At 46.2% G+C, this 13024-nt stretch overlaps 1 long non-coding RNA gene across 1 annotated transcript; it reads right to left on the minus strand.

Moving 5' to 3' along the window:
* Positions 1-328: 328 nt before the first annotated feature.
* On the minus strand, positions 329-2037 carry LOC119817542. Its single transcript, XR_005285907.1, has 2 exons — positions 1965-2037; positions 329-1284 (listed from the first exon to the last, which is right to left on the minus strand). It is a non-coding gene; the product is annotated as an uncharacterized LOC119817542 (long non-coding RNA).
* Between the last annotated feature and the right edge of the window lie 10987 nt (positions 2038-13024).

Here is a 13024-nt window from a genome sequence, read left to right on the forward strand (position 1 = left end):
AAAATCCATTAATAGCTCCTAAGTTTTAAAGTGGGCATCATGCTGACACATTGCATACCACCCTGGACGTGATTATCCCTTTGCCCGTGTGTACACTCTGTGTCCACGACCTACCTTTTAGTCCCTTGGGGCATCTCAGCCATCATGGCAGACTATTGTGGTACTGTAGCACTTCTGTCAGAGAAACCCTGATTTTACTCAGCGACGGCCCCACAAGAAGCTGCAAAGGACTTTCTTTAACTATCACTGCAAGCTAATTAACCATTATTCCAAGAACAGGGAAGATAAGTACAGTCAGGCGTTTAGAGAGAGACCACCCTTTCATAACTTGTGCTGTAATTGTCTTACTTTATTGTTGTTATTCATATTTTGCTTAATTTACCATTGGTAAGTACACCTTACCAATAGTACACCTAGGGTTGGATACAATATCCAGTTTCAGGCTCTCCTGTGGGTGGCAGAACATATCTCCTTGCTGATAAATCGAAGAGCACATTGTTACAGAGGGCAAAGGGAGGAACTCGTTGAAGTGCTTACTGTACGCATGGTCCGGTGCCTGGGTCTGCATAGCCCGGTGCCTGGGTCTGCATAGCCAGCATCTCACTTGCTATTCTTCAGATCCAAGAATCCTTCTCCACAAGGCAAGAAACTGGAATGCAGGGCTCACCGCTGCTACAAGACAAGACCCCTGGGATTCTTCATGGCTTGCCATGACTGTACTTCCCCCTGCCTTTGCTGTCTACATCAGGGAAGGCCTGACCTTTGAACTTCAGGGATGAGCTGCAGACCACAGGTCCACTGAGTCAGGCAGGACAATGTTGACGATAGACAACCCAGAGTGGAAGATCTTGGTTTTGCTGTTATTTTTGGTTTGTTTTTAGACTATTACCCAGGGAGTATCCGAGTTCTCATCTTCTTCAAAATATTTGGGTAATTTCTTCTGTTATTCTTTCCATAAGTATCTGCATTTGGCTACAGCAGAAGTAGATGATGGTGTGTGTGTGTGTGGGGGGGGGGGGGTGTTCTGACTTAATGTCTCCGGGTAGCAAGTGGAAGGAGTTTGCCTTGGGAGAGCCACATGCTCCCCACCCTGAGGCCTCAACACGTTGTAATCGTCCCACAGGTTAGAAAGACCTCTGATCCACACAGGCAACTGGTCCACGGTTCTATGGGTGAACAGGAAGGGCGGGGGTCCACACGTATCCCAGAGGTACTACCAGCTTTGAGACGCATTCCTGGAAGCTCCATCCCAGGATGTCTGCATCGGCTTCTATTGCACCCCAACTGTAAAGGAAACAGGAAATGAATGTAATATTTTTAGCTGCCCCAAAGAATCAGGGTTCCCTGGATAGGAACGTTGACAAATAGATCCCGGGCGGATGGCCAGCAGTGCCTGCATGCCTTGGGCCTCCTTGCCTAGAAGCAAGCGTGTGGCCTCCTGCTATCTCCCGGGACATCTTTCCTAAGGAGAAACTCTCCTTCCCTCCACCGGAAACAGGCTCGTCTGGAACTTTCTACCAGTCGACCACCGCCACACGTGCTGGACTGGAGACCCAGGCAGAATGGTTGCTTAAGGCATCCATCGCAGGAGGACTGCCTCGCGAGAGGGGGAGCTGGAGCTCTCCGCCTTGGAGTGGCTCCAGCTGGCCTCCTCCAGGCTTCGTGCCAGCCCTACAGCACACGAAGCGGCTGTGCTGAAACACTGGAACACAGGGCAGTTGTTGCACCAGGACATGGCTGACTTGAGGAGGCTCCTGGTGGGCATTCGCGCCAAGGCCAAAGTGTCCATAGGAACAGACATCACTGACTAGGTCCAGTCTGAGTGTGCCCGACCTGAGCCCTAGGCAGCAGGCTGGGGAGGGTAAGGGCGTGGGTGGACCGTGCAGCGCTGAAGGAAGTTCTGTGTCCCTCAGTGCCGGCTCCCTGCCAAAGTCCGAGGAAGCTGCCTGGTTTACCCGACCCACCTTCTGCCTCCTCTACTTCCTCTGCTAAGGTGCCCTCTGAGCAGGAAAGTGGGTTTGGGGTCATGGAATCCATGGTGTAAAGTCCTGTTTGGGGCCCCAGAATGTCAACAACTTTGATTATTTTGGCTGCAATTAGAAAGTAGCTACATTTCAACTCCTGGGGGGCGGGGGGGCGGCACGTTCTTTCCACGTCGTGAGTTCTCTCTCCATACGGGTCACCCAGTTGGTAACTGATATCCAAGGCTTCCTCTTTTGTAGGGGAAAACTACTTAATTATGAAGAAGCTCGCTGCTGCTGCTTCTTCTTCTTCTTCCTCCTCCTCCCCCCTCCCCCTCCCTCCCTCCCTCCCTCCCTCCCTCTCCCTCTCCCTCTCCCTCTCCCTTTCCCTCTCCCTCTCCCTCTCTCTCTCCCTCACTCTCTCTCTCTCCCTCTCTCTTCCAAGACAGGCTTTCTTTTCTTTGTGTAGCCCTAGCTGACCTGAAACTAGTTCTGTAGACCAGGATGGACCTGAACTCACACACAGAGCTCCATCTGCCTCTGCTGAGATTAAAGGCACATGCCACCACACCTGGCATAGCTTTCTGCTTGTTAACGAGACTTTCAGCACCCTGGAAATGCTGGACCTGCTCGCATGGTCTGGTGGTGGTATAGATGAGTTGGGGGGGGGCAATCTTTCCACATTGTGAGTTCTCTCTCCATACGGATCACCTAGCTTATTATACAAATTTTAACTCGATGGAGTGAGACACAAAAATTACAATAGCCATGACTCCCCTAGAAAGGAAGCCTTTGGCTGGCTCTAGTGGCTTGCTCATTTTCCCATCACAATAATAACTTCAGCATCTTTAGGTACAGTTTTATGAAAGACTTAGTTTATTTCTGGAAATAACTAGAACTGAGACTTATCTTCTAGGAGATATGTTTGTCTCCTATTTCTATCTTTTAGGAGCAAACTCTGAGGTCAGTGAATTTAAATTACAGCCCAAGATTGCACAGTCATTTAAATGGGAAACTGTATGCAAATCCAAATCCAACAGGCCTGGGCTTGAGTTTTAGGCTATCCCAGAATCTATCCCCTTAAAGAATACTGTCACAGTTCTTTAGAGGAGTTCATTCTTTAATTCCAGTCTGTCGATTTTTATTAAACACCTACCATGAAATTCAGTATTTGTGGAAGGCTTTGTGAGTGCCCATTGTGTACACATATTGAATCATGTATCCCAGGATGGCCTTTAACTTGAACAAGGATGGCTTGAATCCTGCCTCCACTTCCCAAGTGCTGGGATTAAAGATGTGCACCATCTAGTTCAGTTTATGGGGTGCAGATTTTACATATTGACCCACTTTCCTGCCTGCCAGGCAAGTACTCCACCAAATGAATTTTGGGAGCCCTATAATGCAAGAGTAAATATGAGCATACCTGAGGTTTAAGGAAATCAGCAATATATCTAAAACCACAGTTAGTAGATGGTGGAAATGTGGATTCTTAACCTTCTTATGGCCATCCTCCTCCTAACTCTCTTTCCATTGGGCATGGCTCACAGAAACTCCAGGTAGTTCCTAGAGAGAGGGAAATGTGTCCGACACTTATTGGGGAAATGGTGCTGTCGTCAATCCCAAAGACTGGAGGAGAAAGACTACTAACTCAAATCATCATAGCCAAATTAATTAAAGCAAGCTTTTTTATTCATGCACACCGGCTGGCTGTCTCTCCCCAAAAGCAGGGTTCAAGAGGACAGCATTGGATGTGAGGAAGACAAGGTTTTTATAGTTCAGGGTAGGAGGATTTCCAGATGGGGGATTTGGTGGGCAAAAGAGGCAGGGTTACAGGAGCAGAACATAGCAAGGTGGTCATAACAAAGTAGTCATGACAGCCTTTTGAAACAAAGGTAAGCTTGCAAGATGATCATTGTGACTTTTTGAAACAAAGGTATGGTTGCCATTTCCTGGAACAGGCAGTGCAGAACCATCTAAAGTTAAGGTTGTAGGTGGGCCATAACCCAGTTCTTGAGAAACGGATTTAATCACAAACAGGAGTGAACCTAGTTTGTCTTTACTATAATACTGTTTTCAAGCCCAAGATAAAGACAGACTGGTTCATCACTGTGACCTCAGGAATCCCAGAATGCGGGGAGTCAGCTTCTGTTACAACCCGTACTTTCAGTCTTTCATCTGTGCTTCTGCACACGTGTGTACATGTGTAGCATATGTAAAGGTCACGTGTGTACATGTGAAGGTCAGAGGTCAATGTCAGATGTATTCATTAATTGTTCTTTACCTTATTATTTTTTTGCCGCAGTGTCTCTCACTGAACCTGGAGCTCACTGATTCTGTTGGGCTGGCTGGCCAGCAATCCCCAGGGATCCTCCTGTCTCTGTGTTCCCAGCACTGGAGGCGGGTGCAGACTACCACAAAGACTTTTGATGTGAGTGCTGGGACTCACTGAACTAATGTCCTCTTGCTTGTGTGCAAGCGTTTGCCACACTGAGCCATCTCCCTGGTGCCCTTGCTTCTCCACTCCCCCTTCTCTCCCTTTAAGTCTGTGGGACTCATTCAATGACTTCAGGGACTGGGCTTATAATAAAAATGATACAGGCTCATAGGTGACTAACACATAGTTTAGCTCATGTTTCACATAAGTTGGGATGCGTACTGAGTGCAGAGATTCCAATTCATATTTTTTGAAAAAAAAAAAACAAGAAATCTAGATATTTTTACATTAAATGTTTTGATCCTTTGGAATGCTGTCAGCCATTTTAAAATAGATTTAAAACACTGCCTGAGAGTAACAGCGCATTTCTGTGACCTCCACAGTACCCTGGGCCACAACCTGTTTGTAAACTGGTTGAGGAAGATAACGTGAGAGAGGTAATGTCCACCCCACCCCAAGGACAGTCCTGGGGAGCGGTGGCCCACTCTGCCCAAGGCATTTGCTTGTGGAATTTCTTTCTGTTGGGACCGTCGGGAGTCATGGGCATACAAAGTGGGTTGAGGTTAAGGATGGCACTACTGGAGACCATTCTCCTGTTAGCCAAGCCAGGACCTTGGTGAGCTGCCTAAGAAGATCTAGCGTGTTAGTCGGCATTCACAGGGAAGCAGAATCACGATGCCCCCAACTGATGATAGTTTAACACAGAGCACTGCTTTATTGGGTCCAAACTTTATCACAAGTCAGAGAGCATCGGCGTGTAAAGTGCATGTTCATTCTTGGCTCAAAGGATTAGGAAGTCTAAGAAGTCCTACAATTTCCTTGAAAAAACAATTTTTAAAACAATTTATTCAGTTAGTGTTTGCGGAGGTGAGAGGACTACTCAGCAGGAATCGGTTCTCTTCTACCAAGCAGATTCTGGGAAATGAATTTAGTCATCAGCCTTGGAGGCAAGTACCTTTATCTGCTGAGCCATCTAGCTGGGCCAGTCCCACAGTTTTCCATGTGCAAGCTGGAATTGCTGGAAAGCTGCTGCAGGGCTCATCTTGAGGGCCTGGGAGTCAGAAAGCAGAGAATTCAACCACCCCGAGTCCCAGGACTGCTTGGTTTATTCAAGCCCTGAATGGGTTAGATGGATTAGACGGGGCCAGCTCACATTGAGGAAGCCCATTTATTTGTTTTTCCTCAGTTTACCAATTTAAATGCTAATCTCATCTAGAAATGTCCTCACAAATATACCCAGAATATTATTTAACAAGATATCTTGGTGCATGGTGTCTCCAACTGACAAATTTAAATGAGCAATTATACTCAGGAATAAGGAAGGACAGAATCTAACCTATGAAGAGGCAAGCTGATCATCCTGAAGTCAGGTAATGAATGTAGGATCAAAGGGGAATGGAAGACACAAAGACAAAGGGAATTTTAACAACGGGAGGGCTGAGGAAAGCGGCTAGAGAAATGTCTAGAAGCATGTATGCTTTATTTTGATAGTTTTGGTTACATATGCTGATTTGTTTGTCTAGTTTGAGAAAGTTGGAGGGAGCCTCCGTCTGCCATGCAATTAGTAGAGTGGGAACAGAGATGTCAAAGAATCAGGGACACAGGTCTGGCTACTCCAAAACCTCAGCTGTAGGAGTTTGTTCATCTTTGGTTTCAATATACACCTAATTCTTTCTGGGCCCAGTGGTTTGCTTCTCCATGGGCTATTCCTATTTGTTTTATAGGTTCTGATTCCCATAGTCTGGAATGCCCCTCAGGAAATCGAGGGAAAGCCCTTCCTCCTAGGACAGAAACCAGAAACTTCACCCATTTTCAGTCACGTGGCTACATTTAGGCAGTTTGAGTCTGTAATCACCTTCAAAGTAGGTTTCTGTTTATTACACACACACACACACACACACACACACACACACACACACAGAGAGAGAGAGAGAGAGAGAGAGAGAGAGAGAGAGCCGTGTCTGTGAAGGAAAGCCTACTGTGAGGAATCTAGTTTTGTCTAAAGATAACAGTTTTTGACATAGTTTTCTATATATTGTTTATAATGCTCTTTCTCACCAAACACCCCAAGGGTTGAATGAAGCCCTTCCAAATCCTACCCATCCCACAAGCTCAAATTCATTCCCCTCCTCTTGTTTCTTGTAGACCCAAACCCTCCATCTCAACTCCTTAGCCATTTACTTCGGAAGAACAGGACAGCTGACAGTCTTGAGTTCATAATATAAGCACAGCACCGAAGTCTACAGTGCGATGTCCCGTGGCTGCATTGTAGAGAAGCGCTACATTTTCTTTTCTTTGAAAAATGCACAAAGCTACTAGAATCAACTAGTAAAAAACAGCTAAAGCACCGGTCTTGCGATTCTAAAGTCCTAGTATGGAAAGTTTTAATAGGAATGGAGAAACACTTTTGCATTGATTTAAAAACAGGATAACTAAGGGCTGTTTTAAAAGTTTTCGTACAAGAAAAATCAATACATGGGATGGAAAAAATAATAAAAGCGATAAAAGTTACACTCATAGGTGACATAACTCCTTATGTGATAGATGGGTGAGCCGAGGCACAGAGCAGCTTTGGCACCCGGCCTCTGGGCCGCTGAGAGGGAAGATTCTGGGGGACCCAACACGTGAAAACAGCCCAGGGCGCTCCAGCACCTCCCGCCAGCCTGCTGCAGGGCGAGCGACCAGCGGCCATGTGATGTGGCGTGTCCATCACCGCGGAGGGCGGGACCGAGAGGACGGTCCTCGCTATTCTCCCGGTTCTCCAGTAGGGAAAGAGGAGCCGTCACGGTGGGAGGGCTAGACCCGCCTTCTCCACGGCGGCCGCCCAGTGCGGGGCGGGCTCAGCCACCACCCTCCAGTGGGGCGCGGGTGAGTCCCGACCGGCTGAGGCGAAAGGGCGAGGCGCACGTCAGTCAAGAGGCTCCGCCAATGGGCACACGCGCTGCCCGCGGCGCCCGCCCCCGCATCGGATTCCCGGCGCGCGCGTAGCCTTCCCTCCGGCCGCCGAGGCGGCGCCCGCCCGCGCTTCCATCCGGGTTCTCGCGCGCTGCTGTCCGGGCGCGGCGGTGGAGGGCCGCGGTGGGGAAAGGCCGGACCGTTCCCGCGGCGGCGGCAGGAGGCCTTCTCCGCGAGCCTGAGGTGGGTACCGCGGGCGAGAGGGCGAGCGCAGGGCCGTCGCCATTTTCCCGTCCTCGGACTCGCGGCCGCAGCGGGCGGGCGGGCGGACGGGCAGGAGGGAAGACTTGGGGGCTGGCACGCTGCACCCGGGGACCCGTGGGCTGCCCCGGCCGCCTCGGGCAGGCGGCTGTCCCCGGGGCTGGCGGCGCGCCGAGGCTGCGGAGCGCGGGGTTCGGGCGGGGGAGGGGTGCCGCGTGGCCGCTGGCCTGCCCCAGCCCCCTCCGCTTCCCGCCCAGCTCCTCGGCGACCGGGCGGGGGAGGGGGGTCATTCTTCACATTCCTCACCTCGCCCCTCCCCCCGCTTCAATCAAACTTGCGGCGGGCGGAAGTCCCGCCCTCCGGCGCGCGCCGGTTGGCCGGGGCCGGCCTCCTGCTGTGGCGTGACTGGCTGCGGGCGGCGCCGTGTCCCGTGACGTCACTTCCGCCGTCAGGTTTGTGGGCCGGGGAGACCTTGGCTTTGGTGGTGGCGGTGGGCGGGGGGACAGGGTTGGGATGAAGGAAGGTAGGAAGTGCGGGGGGAGGGACGGGGCGGGAAGACGCTGGCGGGGAGGGACGGAGAGCCAGCGCTGGCGGCTTGCCCCTATTCCGCTCGCGTGCTCGCTCGCTCGGCCAACTGCGGCCTGCGGGGCCGGAGCAGCTGCTGGGGCTGGAGGTCCGCCGCGGCGGCCCGTCCTTGGCAAAGGGGAGGGGAGCCAAGAGCGGGAGGAAACTGGATCCCCGGGGATGGGGTAGGAGATTTGCAGCTCGGTGTCACCGGAAACGAGTCTGGCCTTTTGGCCGGGAGGCTGCAGACTCTCGGGACCGGGTGCCTCTCGGAAGGCTGCGCGATAAACTTGCCGGCGCTCTTTCGTGGAGGCGGCGTGGTAACCTTTATGTCCTTGGCCAACAGCGCCCTTCGGGGATCCAGCTTGTTAGTGTAGGGCCAGTGTCAGAGCTGGGCTGTGTATTGTGCTTCTGAAGTTTCCGTGTATCCTACCAAAGGGTGAGAGGGGGAAGGAAAACTTCAGAAACTGAGTTACAAATGGAAGACGATAATGAGAGATTTCTTTAACTTTAGTGAAAAACGTCGCCGCCTTGGCACCCTATTCTTGAAGTTACAGAATATTTAGCGTTCTCATTTTTGATTGCCTGAAAGTCTTGTGATGAAAATTGAGTGTCAAGTTGAACAGTTTTAAAAGAAAAATCAGTTTAATCCAAAATTTTCTGCCTTCTGGTTTTTCTTTATATTCTGGTATCAGCCAAGGCAGTGACAATTTGGAAAATTTGAATACTGTGAGTGTAACAATTAAAAGTACAACTTGGAAATGTAAGAACTCTATTGGAGGATAGAAGTCTTGCAGATTAAGTCAAGAATGAAAAATACTTTTTAAAGTTCAGTAAATGGGGTGTGTCATTTTATTGTAGAAATTGATGGCTTTTGTAGTCTTGTAACAGGCTGTACCCTCCCTTAGTATAAATTGAAGTTGTGCAAAATTTGATACTTAATAATTTTGCAAGTTGGAAAAGTAGAGGAAGGCAAAACGGGCAGTTAAAAAGAACATGTAGGGCGGAGGCTACACACTCCGTTAATTCCAGCACTTGGGAGGCAGAGGAAGGCGGATCTCTGAATTTGAGGACAGCCAGGACTACACACCAAAGTGTGATTCACAGAGTGCACACAGTGTGAAGTATTAAGCAAATGGTCTTGGCTGGAGTTGTTCCTCAATGGTAGAAAGCTTGTCTAGCATACCTGAATTAGTGGGTTGGGTTTCCAGTGCTAATAATAAATGCTCTTAATAGTTAAATATATAGTTGGTCGTTGTGAGTTGATTCCTTAAGGGTCCTGGGAGTGTCCCCAACAACCCTCCTTCACTATCAAGGAAATTGAGTGGTGTAAACAAATCCATAGAGTGGAGACGCTTCGCTCAGTGATTAAGACGTGACAGTGACCAAGTTTGGATCCCCAGGGACTCACCCACGTGGTGGAAGGAGAGAACTGACTCAAACAAGTTATCCTTTGATCTCTACATTTGTACAAACACAACACAAAGTAATTGTGGGAAAAACTTCCCTACCCCCACCCCAGGTTTCTCTGTGTAGCCCTGGCTGTCCTGGGACTAGTGTAGACCAGGCTGGCCTCTAGCTCAACAGAGATCGGCCTGCCTCTGCTTCCTGAGTGCTGGAATTGAAAGCCAGTGGCACCATACCACCCGGCTAAATTCTTTTTTTTAAGAGAACACAAAGCTGGAAATGTAGCTCATTTCTTAGAGTGTTTGCCAAGTATGCCTGAAGCCTTGGGTTCCATCCCTGGAACTCTTTAGTTATGCGGGGTACCCGCCTTTAATCCCAGCATTATTGGAAGTTACAGCTACATAGAGGGTTCCAGGTCAGCCTGGGCTGTATAAGACCTTGTTTCAAAGTAAAGGGAGATGGGAAGACCATACTAGTTTTCCAAATTCTGTATTTAGTGTGTGGTGATCAGAATTGTCTTTTTTTTTTTTTTTTTTTTAGGAAAGTGTAAAATATGAAATAATAATGCTAACTCAGCTGTGTAATTTGTATATTTGCAAGGGACCATTTTTGTGAGTAACAAAAAAAGTCATTTCCTGAAGGGCACATTTTCCCTATAGAGTTGGTCTCCAAGCAATATTAGTGACAGCGCTCTATGGTCATATTCAGTAAAATTTGTACTTCTCACTTAAGTGTGCATGAGTTGGAAAGTGTTTATCACTCAAGGCTAGCATGTATTTCAATCATGTAATGACTTTTGATACCTTTAGAAACTTATTTACACTATGAAGAATCTTTTTCAGAATACTAAAATGTCAATTTTTTCGTTTTTGGCCTCGTGTTACTTCAGGACTAAAGTAATAAGGGGCCTCCAGTTCCATAACGTGATTTTTGCTTGTGTGGGTGTTCTATGCATTATGTAATCACTTAGTAGTGGACTTCATTAACTAGATAAAGTTTTTTTTTGTTACTTTGTAAAATTTAGAGTATTTTACACTTATAGCAGGAGTGTATTTTTAGGTACACTGTAACATTTTGAGCTGCTCAGGTTTCAGGTGTTTAGTATTGGTAAATAGTTTTTAATAATACAAATATGAGTTGTTTATCTGCTTTTCAAAAATCAGATTTTGCTTGCTGGATACAGCTGTAAAGATGCATGTTTTCTGTCCACAGATACAAGATAGAAAGGTAGCCATTTGTTTTGCTAGGAATATTTTGAAACATTTTAGATAATTTGCTTTAAATTGGTAAGTATGGTAGATAAGGTGTGGGAACATTTTAATTAGTTAACCTTTTCTATTTCACCTGGGTATTTCATTAAAGTGATAGTACATTGAGGTTGGGGAAGGAAGGACTTATATTATCTTGTTTACTTTTTATCTTCCTTCTTGACACAGCTCTATGCATCCCTAGCTAGCCTGGAACTCTTGCCTCTGCTTCCCAAATGCTTGTATTAAAGGCGTATGCCACCATGCCCAGACCCGTATCTTGTTTTCTTTTGGCTTGTGTGAATAGCTAATGCCTAGAAAGGAACTTGGACTGAATGAATTGCCTGTTAAGAATAATTTTAGCAAGTTGTGTAGTTTATACTAAATAATTGAATTTAGGTTGGAGGTTATAGTGGCTGTGCAGGGGTTTTTGAATGTAGGGAGGGAAGGTAGAAGATCTAGAGTTGAGAATCTGTATAGAATGATAAATAAACTGAATAGGTCACCCAGGTTAAAGTCACTTAACTGCACACGTGTGAGCTTTAGAGCAGAGTATTTAGGTATATGGAGATAGCATAGAACTTGCTTATAGTAGAGGATTTTACTTAATATTCCACATTATAGTGAAAATTTAAAAAGGAGCATTGAGGACTGACTTGGCATTGATTACCTTTTAAAGTTTTCAGAATTTAGTTAGCTATACTGATTTAATTTTTAAAAAGTGTCTTAAGTGTCCGTCATACGTCTAAGAAAGGAAATGGTCCTTTGGGGAAATGTGACCTAGTAAATACTTTGCTATTTAAAACTTAACATGAACTTCAGGGTTAGTGGAGTGTATTTCATAGGGTGATAGAGATCTTGGAATTGGGTTAACTGACTAAAGAAACAGGAATCTAGAAAATGTCATCTTGTTGAGTGCTCAGATTGCTTATTGCTAGAAATGCTGAAAGTGCTTTATCAAAAGAAAGCAAAAATACCATTGGAGAGTTTGTTAAGTAATGTTACAATATTGAGCAAGCACCAGCAGTTCATTCATATTAAGTTGAATATTTGAGATAGAGGGAAGCTGTAAGTGGCTAGTGTTCTGACTTGGAATTGTGTACAACTAGGGGAGACTGGCGGAAACACTTCATTCTACTTGTAAGAAAGTTTACAAAGTAAACTTTATATATACAAAAATAGCATTTTGAGCTGCTCTGTAGACACAAAAATACTAAGAATCTAATTATTGCATACAAAGTTACCTCTCTGACTCACAGTATCCAAGTGTTACATAGCTGTCAGTTGTCTTTATTTCTAAATGGAGTAAGATGGGTTTTCCAGTTTGTTTCTCTAACTTTGTTTTAATTGAACATTGCTTCCCCTCAGCTTTTATTTTAGATTTTAGTTTTCAATGTTTGCCCTGATCAATTTCTAAATAGCAAACCGGCAACAGTTACTACCAGATCAATTGTAAAGGTAATTTATATGCAGGAGTTGAGGGTTTGGATTGCTTTGTGAATGGTGTGTTTTGTATAGACAGGGCAGAACTGTTTAGACGCTGAGTGGTGGCTCCTGTAGTCTCAGCACAGGATTTCCGGAGCAGCAGGATTGTTGATGAATTTTGGGCCTCGGGGTTGGGTTATAAAGTAAGACCTTGTCTCACATAACAAAAAGGATACAAAAATATTTCTTCCTGTTGGGTTGGGAGACATAGAAGTAACTATAATGAATAGTGATTCTGTGTAGTAGATTCTGTGTCGTTTTCAATTTAAAATTACCTTATAAAAATTTGGAAATTTTTAAAAAGTAACTTCTAGATTATGTGTTATGAGTGCTTAACTCACATGTATTTCTGTGTGTCAGAGGTCAGAAGAGAACATTGAATCCCCTGGAACTGGAGTTATGAATGGTTGTAAGCCTCTGTGGATGCTGTGAATTGAACATTAACTGCTAAGTCATCTCTCCATTTTGGGAATTGTGTTAATAGTTCTTATCTTGAATTACTAGATTGATTGTTGGTTTGAAAAAGCAGTATAAAGTAAGCATGGTGCACTCATCAAAATTGGGAAATAGTGCATTTTAGGGCTGTTAGTGTATTTCTCAGTGTTACATTAACTTTGCATGTATGGAGTCCTGGGTTGCTTTTTCAACATCACTCATGCACAAGTGCACTGAAGCACAAGTGTGTGCGTGCACACACACACATAGAGGGAGAGAGAAGATTTATGATGTTTCAAGAATTTACATTTTTCTGTGCAGTGTTGGGAAGGATT

Source organism: Arvicola amphibius, chromosome 6 (assembly GCF_903992535.2).
Source record: "Arvicola amphibius chromosome 6, mArvAmp1.2, whole genome shotgun sequence".
Taxonomy (NCBI): domain Eukaryota; kingdom Metazoa; phylum Chordata; class Mammalia; order Rodentia; family Cricetidae; genus Arvicola; species Arvicola amphibius.